Raw genomic sequence first — 16,382 nt, forward strand, 5'->3', positions numbered from 1 at the left:
GTGAATTAACATAATGGTTTTAGATTTAATTCGCCAATGTAAAGTAGAACGCACATAAGATATGTGCTCACAAATTGCCCTACCAGTTAAAATACACACTGCAAAATTCTGCACAACTTGTAAAGCTCTCAGTGAATTAGTAGGAAGTCCAAGGAAGAGAGAATTACGGTAATCCAGTGTGGGAAAGATTAAAGCCTGAAATGTGGTGCAAAAATCACAGGAGTCAAGCAATGGTTTTAATCTGTGCAGCATGCATAGTTTCATAAAAGCAGAAGAAAACACAGATTTTATATGTGGATGCATTGAAGGATCATTATTTAAGATCACACCCATATTTCTTACTTGCAACTTAATAGGTAAAAGGTGATCTTCATAAGAAAAATGTATTAAATTTGTATGGAACAAAGTTGCATACAATTGAGACTGTGTGTAATCAAATCTATCTCATTCATATTCATTAGAGTTATCCTGAAAACCTGGCCTGTTAGGGACCTTAGAGGACTGGAGATGCCTACCTCTATTGTAGGAGAAGACATTTTAATGAGTTCAGTAATAAAACAGCAATTGTTTTTCTCATGTTCTATTTATACAGTATTTACAATATTTACAAGTATTGGGCCAGATTAAAATTCGGGGTTGGCGCACACAAAGGGTTGCACACGTGCACCTTGTGTGCACCGAGCCCTAGGGGAGCCCCGATGGCTTTCCCCGTTCCCTCCGAGGCTGCTCCGAAATTGGAGCAGCCTCGGAGGAACTTTCCTTCCACCCCCCCACCTTCCCCTACCTAACCCTCCCCCCAGCCCTATCTAAACCCCCCCCCCCCCTTACCTTTGTTAAATAAGTTGCGCCTGCCGGCCAAGTGCCGGCGCACGATCCCCCAGCAAGGCCGCTGTGCTGGAGGCCTCAGTCCCGCCCCCGCCCACTCCCCGCCCCTTTTTTCAAGCCCAGGGACATACGCGCATCCCAGGGCTTGCGCGCGTCGCCGGGCCTATGCAAAATAGGCTCGGCGAGCACAGGAGCGGGGGTTTCGAGGTTACGTGGGTAACCCTTTTAAAATCTGCCCCATTGTGTTTCAAGGTTGCCTGGCAATGCTATATGGCCAACCTACCAAGGTGCATTATATTTCATGCAGAAGTTGTGATTTTATGCATGGAAGTTTTCTATTCGGACTCTTATGCAAATAAACCCAGTAAAGAAAACCTACTCAGAGAAGTTTCTTATGGAAAACCTCATAGCAAAAATAACCACGCCGCATTGAGGTGTGTTTATCTTTTTGGTGAAAATTGGCCTACAAAGACCTTTATGTGTGTATTTTAGTGCTGTGAATATAGTTAATGGTCTGCTTTGCACGAGTTTGCATCTCAGCTCATTAACTTTGAATCTGCATGAAAATTTCAGCAGAGCAAACCTGCACGTGTAAGGTTTACTACATGCAAAGCCAAAACAAGTTGTAAAGTCCGCTTCATACATAAAAAGGGAAATTGTGCCCTTAAGCCCAATGTAGAGGCACAAGTGGCAGTTTTTTCATACAAGGCAGACTTCACAAAATTCTTTGCACCTTGGTCCATCAGCCTCCTTGTCATGTCCTGTTGCAGGTGGGAAAAAACATTCTGCATCTTATTCCTGCCTATGGTGTTCTTGGTGTGCAGTAAACTAGTCATGTTTGAACAAGCATGTCATATGTCAATTTTGTAACCAGTTTGCAAGCAATTCACATGCATCTACCTTGCATTATTAACCTACAGGTAGTTAAGGTCATAACACATTTTAAAAGAGTTGTTGTTATAAAGATCTTATTTAATTCTAATGGCTCACTGGATTAAAGGTAGACCATTTGTCTTTTGACATCATAAAATGCTCAAAATATCATGCAACTCTGAATCTAAATATTAGAGATATTCTTTTATTTGAATACTATATAACTGCTCCGGCTCAGCTCGTTAGTACTGTGGCTCTCTGAATGATAAAGGTTGAGTGCCCATGCCGTAGGGAAAATAATGATGTGGGTTGCAATGCACTTGCATCGGGGTCCTATAGTCTAGTTAATAAATGAGTGCACTGAGAAAAAGCAGCAACCATACAGTAGTTATAAGACATAACAGTGATAGAGCAGTTTATGAACCTGGCACCACATGATTTAAGGTCCTGGATGAAGGACAGCTCTGCATTTTTCCTGGCAGTTTGACATTTTCCATGGTTAAGTGCCATTTGCAAACCTGAATACCCATCTTTTTTTTTTTCTTCATGACACACCACACTGACAGCTTATTATAGCATTGATTGGTAAACTGAATTAAAAGTGATTTTATATCCATGTCACTTCATAACAATTCTCTGCCATATTTGCTGCTGTACCTAAATAATCTTAAAACATAAACTTTAGCTATTAAATATCATCTGTAAATAGCTGAAATAGCTTCAAACTAAAGTAGTCACTTTATATAATTCATGTGCAATAATAAATACTGAGGTTAGAGCTGACCCTAGGGGGGGGACCAGGGCCCAGGGTGAATCTATCCCAGAGGAGCCCCATCCCTGGAAGTTGAAGAGATGAGTCCACCCTGCCCCTGCTCCACCAAAGGTCAAGGAGCAGGGACCCTGTCCCTTGAAAGGGCCTGTATGCTTTGGCAGCCCTCCTTAGCTGATGTGTTGCTTTGGTTTTTTTCACTTGTTTCATTGGAGGTGGAGCCTTTTTAAAAGTCAGCAGCCTAGGAGAGCAAGCTCCTGCAGGCCCTGAAGTTTATTTCTAGCCAGCTGCCAGAAGGCCCCTTCAGAAGGAGCAGACCATGGGTCCGATAGTGAGCTGTGCCCAGGATCGCAGGCCGGCCATTAGCCAGCGCGCACAATCTACGCCTACCCAGAGGCAGGCGCAACTTGAAGATTAAAGGTCAGGATGGGGGTTTAGGTAGGGCTGGGGGGGCGGGTTAGGTAGGGGAAGGAAGGGGAAGGTGGGGGATGGCAGAAGGACAGTTCCCTCCGAGGCCGCTCCGATTTCGGAGCGGCCTCGGAGGGAAAAGGGAAAGCCATCGGGGCTCCCCTAGGGCTTGGCGCGCGCAAGGTGCACAAGTGTGCACCCCCTTGTGCGCACCGACACCAGATTTTATAACATGTGTGTGGCGGTGCACTCAGGTTATAAAATCAGGCATAGATTTGTGCGCGCCGGGTTGCGCGCACAAATCTACACCCGCACGTACATTTTAAAATTTGGCCCTAAATGTCATCTACCATGTAAATGCCCAGTCCACCTGCAATTTTTTACAATCTGCTTGTGATTTAACAACTCGGAATAATTTTGGGTCATCTGCAAATTATGATCACTTCACTTATTGTTCCCCTTTCCAGATCATTACTAAATATATTTAAAAGCACCAGTCCCAGTAGAGATTCCTGGGGCACTCCACTGTTTACCCTTCTTCATTGAGAAAACTGACTAGTCCTATTCTCAGTTTCCTATCTTATAACCAGTTTGCAATCCACAATAGGTCATTGCCTCCTATCCCATGATTTTTTTTATTTTATCAGGAGCGCTCATAGGGCACTTTGTCAAATGCCTTCTGAAACTCCAAATACACTACATCCACCAGCTCACCGTTATCTACATGTTTGCTAACCCCTTCAAAAAAATTAGTAGATTGGTGAGGCAAGATTTCTCTTGTATAAATGCATGCTGGCTGTGTCCCACTGAACGATGTCTTTCTATATGTTCTGTGATTTTGTCCTTTAAAATAGTTTCCACAATTTTTCTCAGCATTGAAGTCAGACTCACTGGTGTATAGTCTCCCAGATCATCCTTGGAGCCCTTTCTAAAGAGTGAGGTTACATTGGCCACTATCCAGTCTTCAGGCACGATGGATGATCTAAACGATAGGTTACAAATTACCAGTCACAGATCTGCACTTTCATTTTTTAGTTCTTTCAGAAATCTAGGGGGGTGATTTGCTATTGTTTAGTTTGCCAATCGGCCTTATTACATCTTCCACCTTGACAATGATTTGTATCAGTTCTTCTGACTCATCAACCCTGAATATAGTTTCCGGTACAGTTATTGCCCCAACATCCGCTTTAATAAACACCAATTCGAATAATTTGTTCAATTTTTCTGAGATGGTCTTATCTTTCCTAAGTGCCCCTTTAACCCCATAATGGTCCAACAGACTCGCTCACAGGCTTCCAGCTTCAGACATGAGTTTTTGCTTGTAAGACCAGATTCTTTTAAAAATCTCTTTTAGCCCACCTGATCAATATTATACATCTAACTTGCCAATGCTTATGCTTTTTCCTATTTTTCTGTTTCGAAAACCTACCCTTATATAGACAAGGGTTCATTTGAGTTTAGTGTAAGGGGGGTCCTAAGTGTCCCTGATGTGTGTGTCCTCATCATTCCTGGAAACTCTCTGGATTTCACCTGCAGGTTCCAGGGATTTGAATCAATTGCTGTGTCTGCAGAGAAACACTAGAAAGCTCCAGGCTTCTGTTTACTGCTCCAACCTCTCCCCACAATGTCTCAAAACAATACATTTTAAAAGACTTAGCAAAACGTGTCTTTAAGAAAATTATGACATTAAAGTAAATTGACTGAAGCGAAGTTTTCCCCCACTGAAGTGACTTATTTGTTTCCAACGGGGATGACAGATTAGACAAGGTGTTGGACACACTCTTCCCTGCACCATCTGATTTGCTGACACCTTTATACATACAAGATTTTCTTGATGAATTGCCTGCTTAGCTCCTCCTTGATCCCTGTCTCTCTCTTTTTGTATCCTAATTTTGGAACACCACATTTTGGTGTGGACAGTAAATGCTTTCCTGCATAGTTTAGATATCCTAACCCAGTGGGCCCCAAAGCTATTGCTTCTTCCCACTGAGGAACCACAGGGACTATCGCAGGCTAGCTGGAGCTCTATAGTGCCTCTCCATCCCTGTCTGAAGTGGAAAGGGGGATGATGTTAGCAGAGTTCCTCTGCATATGGAGACCCAAAATGATCCCCAGATAGAGAGGATCATCTGATGTTCTCTGCACGGCTTCTAAGTTACAATTTTTTAAACAAGATTTTCATCCTTTAAGAGGGGCAATTTCCAAACTGTCCCTATTAGGACAAAGCACCAGTGGACTTTGTACCAGTTTTAAAATAGTAAGTGCATGCATACATACTTTCATTTTGAAACTTCTTGTGGGTTCAAAGTACCTGTACAGACTTTTGTGCGAGTATTTTTTAATGAAGAATAATACATATAGAATTGAAAATGCAATTGATGCACAGGTTTTTCCTCCCCCAATCGAAACTTGCCCTGGGAATGCCTTCTCTAAATAGGTCTAAAATGTTGCACATTATGGAGCACCGTTCCTACTTTTAGCTGTACTGAGGGGCAGACCATTTTCAGACAGACAAGTTATGCATGCAAATTCCTTGTATTTACCGATGTAAACAACTTTGAAAATGTCCCCCTAAAGGGGCAGTTTTCAAATCTGGCCTTGTTGCTGCGAAATCCATGAATCATTTGGCCTGCAGGCTTGGCTCCAATTTTTAAAGGGAAAGTAGAAGCATATTTTCCCTTTGAAAAACTGCTTCAGGCAAAAATAAAAGGACCCAGCAACAGTTGGGCCTGCTGTGGGTAATATTCCAAGGAAAACGTTTGTCACTTTGAAAATGCAAAACCATTGCATGGTGTTGCCTCCACTGACCTGACACAAAGCAGGGAAAATTATCCACTTGCCGACATGGAGAGTGGGCAATTATTAAACACCCATCCATCTTGGCCCAGGCAAATTGCTTTTCATAATTTTTTTTTTCAATGTATAAGGCATTACATGGAATCTGAAAGATAAATTAATACCAGAGGTAACGCAAAAAAGGCTGAAAAGGAAAACTATCTGCATTTACATTATAAGCCTATTCAGGAAATAAATACAGGAAAAGAATGCTAGACAATATCAGCCACTACACTGCCTGATACTGCTCTCTTAGCAGACATTTTTCAGCCTTGTATCAGTCACATGATCAGGCCCCAGCCAATGAAAAGTTTTGCAAAACTTGAGTTTTTTATAAATATTTCCCTGGATATAGAATACAGAATGGCACTTCCTTAAATTTAAGCTTATTTTCATGAAGGATTCGATAACATCATAACTTGAAAATGGCACATCCTCTTCTAAATAAAACTACTTTTTATATTGCGAGATTGTGCATTCCATTATCAATGTGTTGTCAGTCAGATCACCAACAATGCTAGCTCCTTCCATCTCCTAACAAGTTCTTTATCTACCTTCCATCTCCCCTCCTCTTCCCTTCACTCCCCCCCCAGACACTTCTGCTCTTCTCTGCTATGACTGAAGGCCTCGAGTTTATAATGGTGAGACTCATGTCTGACTTCACTGGAAAGCTACCATTCAGTGGAATATAGGACTTTGCAGTGGCAGGAGGTTCAGGGAGGTGTGTATCTAGTGTTGAATGATGGTGGGTGCCTTCCCCCAAAGAGGAGGGGATTTTAGGAGGATTATAAAAGTGTTCCCCATGAGGCACGAGAGAGAGGAGAGAACCGAAGCTTATGAGTCTAAGCAGGATGTCGGTAGTCGATGTGATTGTGAGAAGAGTTTCCTGAGTCTGCCTGTGAAGAGAGCAGGGTTTTTGAGTGTAGATGATTTCCGATTTGCTAGAGGAGCAAAGGACATTTCCTTCAGTGCAGACTGGAGAGCCTATTAGGGGGATAAGGACCCTCAGGACAAAGGGACACCATCCTATTCTGGGTAAGCCCACAGCCTAAGTGTGATAAAGGAGAGGTTTTTCACGCTCTTCATTGGAGCTGAAAAGAAGGAATAGCCTCAGTGAGGGCTTGACAGGGAAAAATCTTCATTTTGGACTGCACTCAAGTGCTCTGATAAGTGAATAGCTACTTGAAAATCTGTGATTCTAACTAAGAAGCTGTGTTTTCGATACTTTCGGACTATAGGCTGATTTTTCTGCCTTTTCCTGGACTACGATTTTGTTTCTTGGGCTTTTAATAAATTCATTTTCTCGGTTTTGGAACACATCTTGGATGTGGGCAGTTGTTTTTTGTGTGTGAAACTTCCCCTCGCTCTTGCTATTCCCCAGTGGAAGGAACCCTGTACTGGGGCTAGAGAAATGTTTTTCCCACCCCCTGCAATCACCAAAGATGAGCCCAGGTGAAGGGGGAATCACTAAAACTCTTACTACCCTATTGCTCCCTCCTGCATTGACTACTGAGCTTTTTCTTCTCGCTCTACTTCCACACCTCTGTCCTGGCTTAAATCTCATTCCAAAGAATGGCATTTCCAGTTTTAGCTTGGTCTGTAAGATTTCAGCCGCACCTGTCAGTCCAATGCCTATAAATTGCCTTTCAAAAAATGTAATAATTGTCCCAGGGCTAAGAGAAATGAACATTAGGTAATGCAAGTTAATTGTACAGCATTATTTTTTTCTCTCAGAAACTCCCACACAAAAACTCGGCAGCATGTTGAAGCTGCCTCATTTAAAGCTCATTCCCTTGGGTTTTAAAAGTCTTATTGGATTGGTTAGAACCTGAATGGATGTTGAACAATATATTTCAAGGCAAGATCATATGAGATTTCCTTCTAAAGATACACCAATAGTACTGTAAGTGAAAATATTAAGTGACCATCATACAGGTGTCAGGGATGCACAAGGACAGCATGGATGACTCCTATGTCTTATGTCTTAATGAACCTGAAGTATAATAATCAGTCACATAATTGATCACACAAGTGTATGATTAAGGTAGTATCCCATTTTTTAAACAATTTTTTAGATTGGAGATTTAAAAACTTTAAAAATAATTTTTAGAATTGCAAATGGAATCACTTCAGAATGCACTTATCTGGAGTGAAGAGAATTCTAATCTAGGGGAATGCTACGGATGTTGTTCTGGAGGATTCCTTAATTGAAAAACTGGCCATATGCAGTGTCCCTAAAGAAGCAACAACTCAGTCCTTCAGTGTCTTTCTCCCTCATTAACAAAAATAAAGATTATAGATTCTCCTTTGAAAGTGATGGTGTAAATATGCAGTCAAAAATGAGTCGTTTGATACAGAGTCTTTGGATTTCAGAAGGCATTTGAAAATCCAAATAGAGTACCTGAATTTAATCTGCTTTGAAGTGCCTGAAAAGTGGAATATAAATAAAATAAAGTCCCTTATGAGAGACTCCTCAGAAAATTGGGATTGGAGATAGTGTACTATGATGGATTGGTAACTGGATATAAGACAGGGCAGGAAACAGAGGGTAGGATTAAATGGTCAGTTTTCCAAATGGAGAAAGACCATTAGTGGATAGCCCCAGGAGTCTGTATTGAGACCTGTGCTATTTAGCATATTCATAAATGATCTGGAAAGAGGAATGGCGAGTGAGGTGACCAGATTTGCCAATGACACAAAATTGTTTCAAGTTGTTCAAACGACAAGCAGATTGTGAAGAACTGCAGAAGGACCTTGTAAGACTAGGAGACTGGGCATCTAAATGGCAGGTGCAATTTAATGTAGACACTGCAAAGTAATGCATATAGGGAAAAATAATTCCAACTACAAGTACACAATGCTGGGTTCTGTGTTGAGTCACCACCTAGGAAAAAGGACTCTGGAGTCCTTATGGACAGACAGTACCTTGAAATCTTCAGCTCAGTGTGCAGCAGCAGTCAAAAAGACAAATAAAATATTAAGAATTATTTGGAGAGGAATAGAGAATAAAACTGAGGATATTATAATGCCTTTGCACAGATCCATGATGTGACCACAGCTTGAGACTTAGCAATCCCTTGGTCAGCATAATTTTTTTTGAGTACTTGCTGTATGTTTTACGCCAAGGTTTGAGCTGTTGTTTTTTTATGTATTTGCATGTTTGCTTCACCTTCATATGTAATATGTCACTATTGTGCTTTTTGATTTATAAAAAATATATAAAATAAAAAGTTTAAAAAAAAAAGTCATAGTGGACAAAGAAAAGGTATAGAGAAGGACAACAAAAATGATAAAGAGGACAGAATCCTTTATGGAGAATAGCTAAACAGATTAGCGCTTTGTAGCTTGGAGAAGAGATGACAGAGAGGGGATATGATTGAGATTTATAAAATCATGAGTGGGGTGGAATGGGTAAATAGGGAATGGTTATTTACCCTTTCAAACAACACCAGGACCAGGTGATACTGCATGAAACTAGCCATCGCCAGATTTAAAACATATCGAAAGCAGTATTTTTCAATCAGCATACAATCAAGCTATAAAATCTGTTTGCAGATAATATGGTCAAGGCAATTAACATAGTAGGGTTTAAAAGAGGATTGGACCAAATTCCTGAAGGGAAAGTGCATAAACAGTTATTGGCCAGCTAGACTTGGGAAAGCAACGCTTATTCCTGGGAGTGAGACACGAGAAATAGATCAACTATTGCGGATCTGCTGGGTACTTGTGATCCAGAATGGTCACTGTCAGAGACAAAATATTGGGCTCGATGGACCTTGGTTTGACCCAGCATGGCAGTTCTTATGTTTCTATAAGATCAATCCTGAAGATAAGAAATCGCATATTCCATTCAATGTGCTCAGCACTGTCAATTCCTTTTAACATAAGGGGCACTGAAGGAAAAATGGCACTGTTTGGATAGGAAGTACTGTACTGAGAAATGTAAGATCTGTCATTCTTATCTCTTGAAAAAAAAGAATCAAATCGCTGGCTTATTTAGTTTATTTGTATGAGAGAGATGTTCTCTACCTGATTTTTAATTAGTTGTGGCAATTTATGGATATTTTGGGCTCCTAAGGAGCCTCTTTTCAAATTCAGGATTCTGCATTGCTGTTCACTTCAGTTTTTTTTTCCAGTCTCCAAATGGATGAGTCAAAACCTTAGTTAATGTTAACCTAATGTTAGTATTCTAGACAAATGTTTTCATGTTTATGCAATGTTTAACAACCTTTGGAAGAAAGATTGTTCTTTTGTGAAATTGATCTGACAAACCACAGATGAATGAACTCAAAGACTAAAGACAGGCTTTTTAAAAGTAAACATAATTATGTTGCAGAGTTTGTACAGCCTTTCCTTGAGGTAAGGTGATTTTAGGAAACAGACTTGCTCCTCGGTTTCTATATTGATTGGGTGAATGATGCTAGAAACATTTGCAACCTTGCACTGATGCACTATCCCATTAGGCCACCGAAGTCTTTACCCAGTTAGTATATTTTAAAGTACATCTTGTCCGAGATATGAAATGAAAAATCAACTTCTTCCATTTATGAGCTGATTACGGGTAATGGATTCATCATGACTGTAGAATCTTCTTTTTACTCTGCCACATATTATCCAATCATGGAATGTAACAGCACAAAATTCATGCTTTATTCTTTACTTCATTCAGTGTATTAAGTATTCTGACCGTGCTGACGATCTGATTTCTCACAAAGGAGCATTTGCGAGGTGAAAGACAGATATTCTGTGAAATATTTTACTTGTCATCGGTTTTGTCTTCCTGTATCTCAGACCGAGACAGTACATGACAAGTGAGTTCAGTCCTCACATTTAAAGAGAAGCATTAGCTTTCTGATAAACATGACTGTACTGCCCCCATGCGGGCCCATTGAGAAAAAAAAGTAAAATATCAATCATTGATAAGACTGTGCTCTCTTTTGATACCATATACTATGAAAGCTGAAGAGCTGAACTCCTATGTTATAATTTGACTTTTAATTTATATGGATTAATTGTAAAATTCCTGTAATTTAAAAAAAAAAAAAAACAGAAAGAAAAGTCCACATTGTCTTGTGTTTTCTATGTTAGTGGACTTGAATATGTCAAAATAAGGATAAACAAACAAGTTGTTGTAGGTGACATCTTTTTCTTGGACTAACTAAATATATCTGTGACTAACTTCCATCAGGCCAGTAAAGAAACAGCATAGTTATACAGGATATAAATAATACAGAGTCATCTAGGACATAGGGTGCATATACTATTACAGCTCAGAAAAGGACCTGGGTAGAGGTGAGAGAGTGAGGGAGACTGTAACAATGAAACACAGTTTGGATACATTCTATGCAGCAATCAAATACCCTTCTCTACTGTTTCTTGTCATGAAACCAGCCCTTAGCAGCGTGACCTTTAGTCCCCTTACTACGATATTCCTCACCTAGAACAGTAGCTCTCAGCCTGCCACAGTCTCCTCTGACCAGCCTCTGCTGCTTAGGAACCTCCATGGCTGGACCCCAAGAATCTGTTGCCCGAAGAAAGATTGTACTCTCTCTCAAAGTAAATCTCTAAACAGCCTCACCTGTATTCCCCAGTTATAAACATGTTCCTTTAGGGTATTCTTTAGATTAGGGTATGGCTTTAGATTAAAGATCCCTGAAACTACAACACCCAGCAGCCTCCTGCTCTGTTCCTCTTGGGACTACAACTCCAGCTATCTATTCCTTTCTTTCTTAAAGTGATACTATCTCTGGAGTTCTCTTTACGGCACCCTGTGTGTGTCTGTCTGGTTACCTATTCCCCATCTCTAGACAGTTCCTGACTTTGTGAGGTACCCACCTCAGCATAATCATGCATTATGCTATTTCCTTTTCTCTCTCCAGTACTGCTTCTGATCCAAGCCAAATTAAATATCTCAGCTCTTCCCACCAGTCACTTTTGTGAGATTCATTTACAGGTAGCTGATTCGATGTGCAGAATGAATGTTCAGATAGAACAGGTTACCCAAGGAAGAGACCTAGATGAACAAAGGAAAGACACTATGGGAAATGGCTTAAATAGTGTATTAATTTTAAAAAGTATTTACTTATTAACATTTAGTACATGCTCCAATTCATTTACAAATCTCAGAACTAGGAGCAATAGTTAAAACATACTAAGGAGCATTTGTGAGGTGAAAGACAGATATCCTGTGAAATATTTTACTTGTCATCAGTTTTGTGTTCCTGTTTCTCAGATTGAGACAATACATGACAAGTGAGTTCATATTTAAAGAAAAGTATTGCTTTTCTCAAAAACATGACTATACTGCCCCCATGTGGTTCCCTTGGAGAAACCTTTTTATTGGACTAATTTAAGATATCAGCAGCTAGCTTTCAAGAGCTAAGATCCCTTCATCAAGTCAGCGAAGGAATTGTATATTTACCCTGGGTTTCAATGGACAGAGTCAGCCAGGACTAAGAGTGCATATGCCATTACAGCTCAGAATAGGGACACGGGGAAGGGGAATAAGAGGTGCCTAGAACAGCAAAACCTTATAGTTCAAAGGGCCTATAGCTGATAATGGATGAGAAAGTGAATGCCCTTTTGTACTTATTTCAAAATGCTTGATCTTCTTAATTTCAAAAGCTTTTTGTGTTCTTGTGTAATTCTGAAATCCCCTTAGGTATCATTAAGGGAGAAAAGAATTTTTCTTGTCCCTAGTTTCTGGCTTCTGTGCTATATGAAATGAACCAGCTAATTTTCAGTTTCAAAAGCAGATGAAGGAAACTAATTGTTTCATAAAAATTACAAAGAATTGTCTGATTTTATGAAATAGAGGAAACATTGTGGAAAGTTTGCTGAGGTAGACAGAACATAGACATTATTTATGAGACACAGAATTATTAAACACAAACGTATAATTTCAGTAAATTGATTCAGTTATGATTTTGCTTGATAAAGGCATGCAGAATTGCATTTTGTGTTACTTTTTAATTAACCTTGCCAGTTAACTATAAGGTCCATATTCAGCCACTGGCTGGATTGCAAAGTTAGCTGGATAAGTATGATGCAGTTAACATTAGGGCTGCTTTCATGTAGTCCTAACATTAGCCAGTTAACCCCTGGATTCATCATTCTGCTATAAATATAGCTGAATGATAAGCTGTGAAAAAATAAAAGGGGCAGGGGGTGATAGTGAGCAGGTGGCTGTATCACAGCGATGCGTTTTCGCCTGCCACAGTTGCGGCTGTGCTGCATACTATCGCCCCTGTAGCTGTAGCTATTTCCGGCACTAATGCGGGCAATAATGTGTGAGAAATTATCGCCCGCAGTGCTACAGGACCCAAATTTGCCTAAACCCCACCCAAACTGCTCCCCTTTCCCTAATTTACATTTTCGATGCGCGATTTGAAGAATGACCCCTTACGTTAGCCAGATATTGCTGAATATTCCACTATATTAGCCAAATAGCTGACTCCACCCTGGAGCATCCCCACCCCATCCCTGACTGATCTGGCTAGCTTTTCAGCCAGATCAAACGTTAGCCAGATAAGTGCCAGCCATTGAGTATGGCCAGATATTTGAGAGGTGCCATTTGTCTTCCTAAGTCCCTACTTAGCCAAACAAAGAGCACCTCAAATAGACGTCTATATCTTTATTCTGTACGCCACCAGAACTGTGAAGGATGATGCCACATTACAAACTTTTCATAAAATGAAATGCTGAAATAGATTTTAGTGTTCTGATTTATTTAAACATCTTATAGTCCGTGTTATACAGCACAACTTATTCTAAGCAGCTTACACTGTATAAAACTAATTGCATAATTGTATATTTTGTGCCATCTTTCACATCTTTCCTGCCATGTCCTAAAGCACGAAGGGCTTTTGAACTGGAAAGAGTTATGAGATTACTTTTCAGGAAAAGAAGCCATAAGCTCAATGTTCAGCTCCAAGGAAGAGGGTAAACCAGTGCACTCGGTTATATTCTGAGAGAAAGCAAGTCCAAAAGCAACTATTGTCAAATGGACTGTAATTTGCTCTAACCGATTGCACCATCCTATGGCAGAGACAACTGCATAATTCCCATGATAACATGATAGCAAACATGCTTCACTTCACCACTGTGGATTTAAATTGGCAGCTGTGTTGCCAGTAGAGGATGTTCTCTCTCCCTCTTATTATGCTTGCTTGGCATATGAAGGATACTAAAACACTTTGAAAATGGAAATGGGCTAAGATTATTAGAGTGTTCAGGAACTGAAACAGATTTTCATTGTATTGTTCTTTTGCTTTACATATAAATTAGCTACTCTGCCAACTTTTTCAAAAGTAGGTATTAATGCATTGTTGTGTGGAATGCTGAACGTGCAATAATACTCAGTGACAGCTCTTATGTTCTGGGTGGATATCTTCCTGCACACTTAAAGATAAGTGCTCTGGGTTTAAGACTCTATTGGTGAGATGTGGAGTGGAGAAGTAGCCTAACGGTTATAGCAGTGGGCTGAGAACCAGCAAAGACAGGGCTCATAATCCCACTAGCTCTCCTCATAACCACGGGCAAGTCACATCACTCTCTACTGCCTCAGGTACAAATTTAGAGCCTGATTTACAAAGGCTTTTCTCTCATTCTGTGTCTATGGGGGAAATGCTTCATAAAAGAGGCCCTGAGTCTATAAGCCCTCTGGAGACAGGGAAATACCTACAGTACCTGAATGTAACTTATCTTGTGTTACTAGTGAAAAGGTGTGAGCTACATACATATATATATATATATATATATATATATATATATATATATATTTGTAGTTGTAGTTGTTCTTAAAACAGAAGCTATTACAGGCTACTACAGGTAAAAAGAAAATGTATACATAAAACAATAACTGGGTACCATGTTTATAAAAAAGTGATAAAACTGGATGCAAGTTGCTGTATATACACAGCAGACACTGCATTTCAAATGTGGGTGCTCCCTATTATTCTATTTTAATTGATTCTGAGACCCGCAGCCTTATAATATTGGTCCACAGTTAATATTAACTGATTTATCCAGATGGATACATTTGGTTTAACTGTACTCAGAATATACAATAATACCATGATATTGACTATGCTATGGTATATCTAATCAAAGAATGTCCTAATTTATGTCATAAATTACTTATTTATTTATTTTATTTATTTAACATCTTTTGTATACCGTCATTCGGTTTCGCCATCATAATGGTTTACAGTAGTCACATTAGTTAAACAACTTGAACTTGAACACTGACAAAGGGAAATATACCCTTTTTATAAAAGATTGCAGTCAATTTAGTTAATGCAGTTTATTAGCAAATACATTATTAATTTACTTATTTTAACATCAGGGCATCTTAGAAAACACAGGGTGCCCACAAGAGTGTACAGACTACCAATGGTACAGAACAGTGGGGAAATGATAAAATAATGAGGCTATATAGCAGAAGCAGCTGCTATCAAACCAGGAGTATTATAACAGTTCTATAATATGTTTCAGGAATTTTTGCAGTAAATGTGGCAATTCAACACAGAATTGTTCTTGTCACTTTCATGGGACCTTTTCAGCAATCTAACAGAAGACTCTCAATTTTATGAATCTGATAAAGCTAGCCAACAAAAATCACAAACCAACTCAAAGATTTCATGTGATTGTGAAAAATTATTATTGAGCTTTCTAAAATAAATCAATAGCAGGTATCATAAAACCAACAATCTTGCTGCCAGTTTCATATAACCAGCAAAATCCTGGGTATTCTGAGGCTTATGTTTCTCTTACACCTTGAATAAAGGCATAGCGTGCACATATTCTCAGCCCATGCGATACTGTATGTGATACCTTTTACACTAGATTACTACCTTAGAAAGGAAGAAGATAAAAGAATTACCATGATTATTATTATTGAATGGCTCAATTGAGTATATAGCCAATCTGCCAATTTCCTCAAATACTTTTTCCTACAATTCTAATATCTCTGAAGCAGCTTAATCGACATTGGAGTAATTTTCAAACCATGGACTTTGGGACAAATTGCTATATTTTACCTGCAGACTTCACCTTACGTTTCAAAGTGAAAATACGGTCATACTCTCGCTTTGCAACTTACTACAGGTTCAAGGTTAACCACCACCATTTGTGCCTGCTTTTCGGCAGATACTTTTTTTCATGGACATTATCATGCATAGAGTTGAAATCCTTGCACAATCTATATGCATTATTTTCCTCCCCCCAATCAAAAGACACTCCCAGTAATGCTGTCTCTTAAATCACTTTTTTACCTGCATAAACAGCTTAGAAAATGGCCCTTATAGTATTCAATTTAGGGGTCACCATGTTTTCAACAACCTACCAACTTTTTCTTTGATCATTCAACATCTTCCATAATGTAAGACTGAGTCAAGATTCCATTTTACATTATGGAGGCAATAATCGAACTGCCTATATTGGTGCGGACTCCATGGGTACTTTTTACCGTGGGGCTTGCCCCAATATCCAAGCAAGACGGCGAGGTTGTCTGGTGTTTTACTCTTGGAAATGGCTTTGAAAGTTGCTCTTCCCATTTTCATATCTTTCTCAGTTAATCAAAGGCACAGTCATAAGTAAAAGTGTCTGTAACAAGGCAATTTTAAATAATTTTTATAATGTTGAAATGTTAATAATTTATAGCCTGCTTCAA

The sequence above is a fragment of the Rhinatrema bivittatum genome, chromosome 3, assembly GCF_901001135.1.
Source record: "Rhinatrema bivittatum chromosome 3, aRhiBiv1.1, whole genome shotgun sequence".
Lineage (NCBI taxonomy): Eukaryota > Metazoa > Chordata > Amphibia > Gymnophiona > Rhinatrematidae > Rhinatrema > Rhinatrema bivittatum.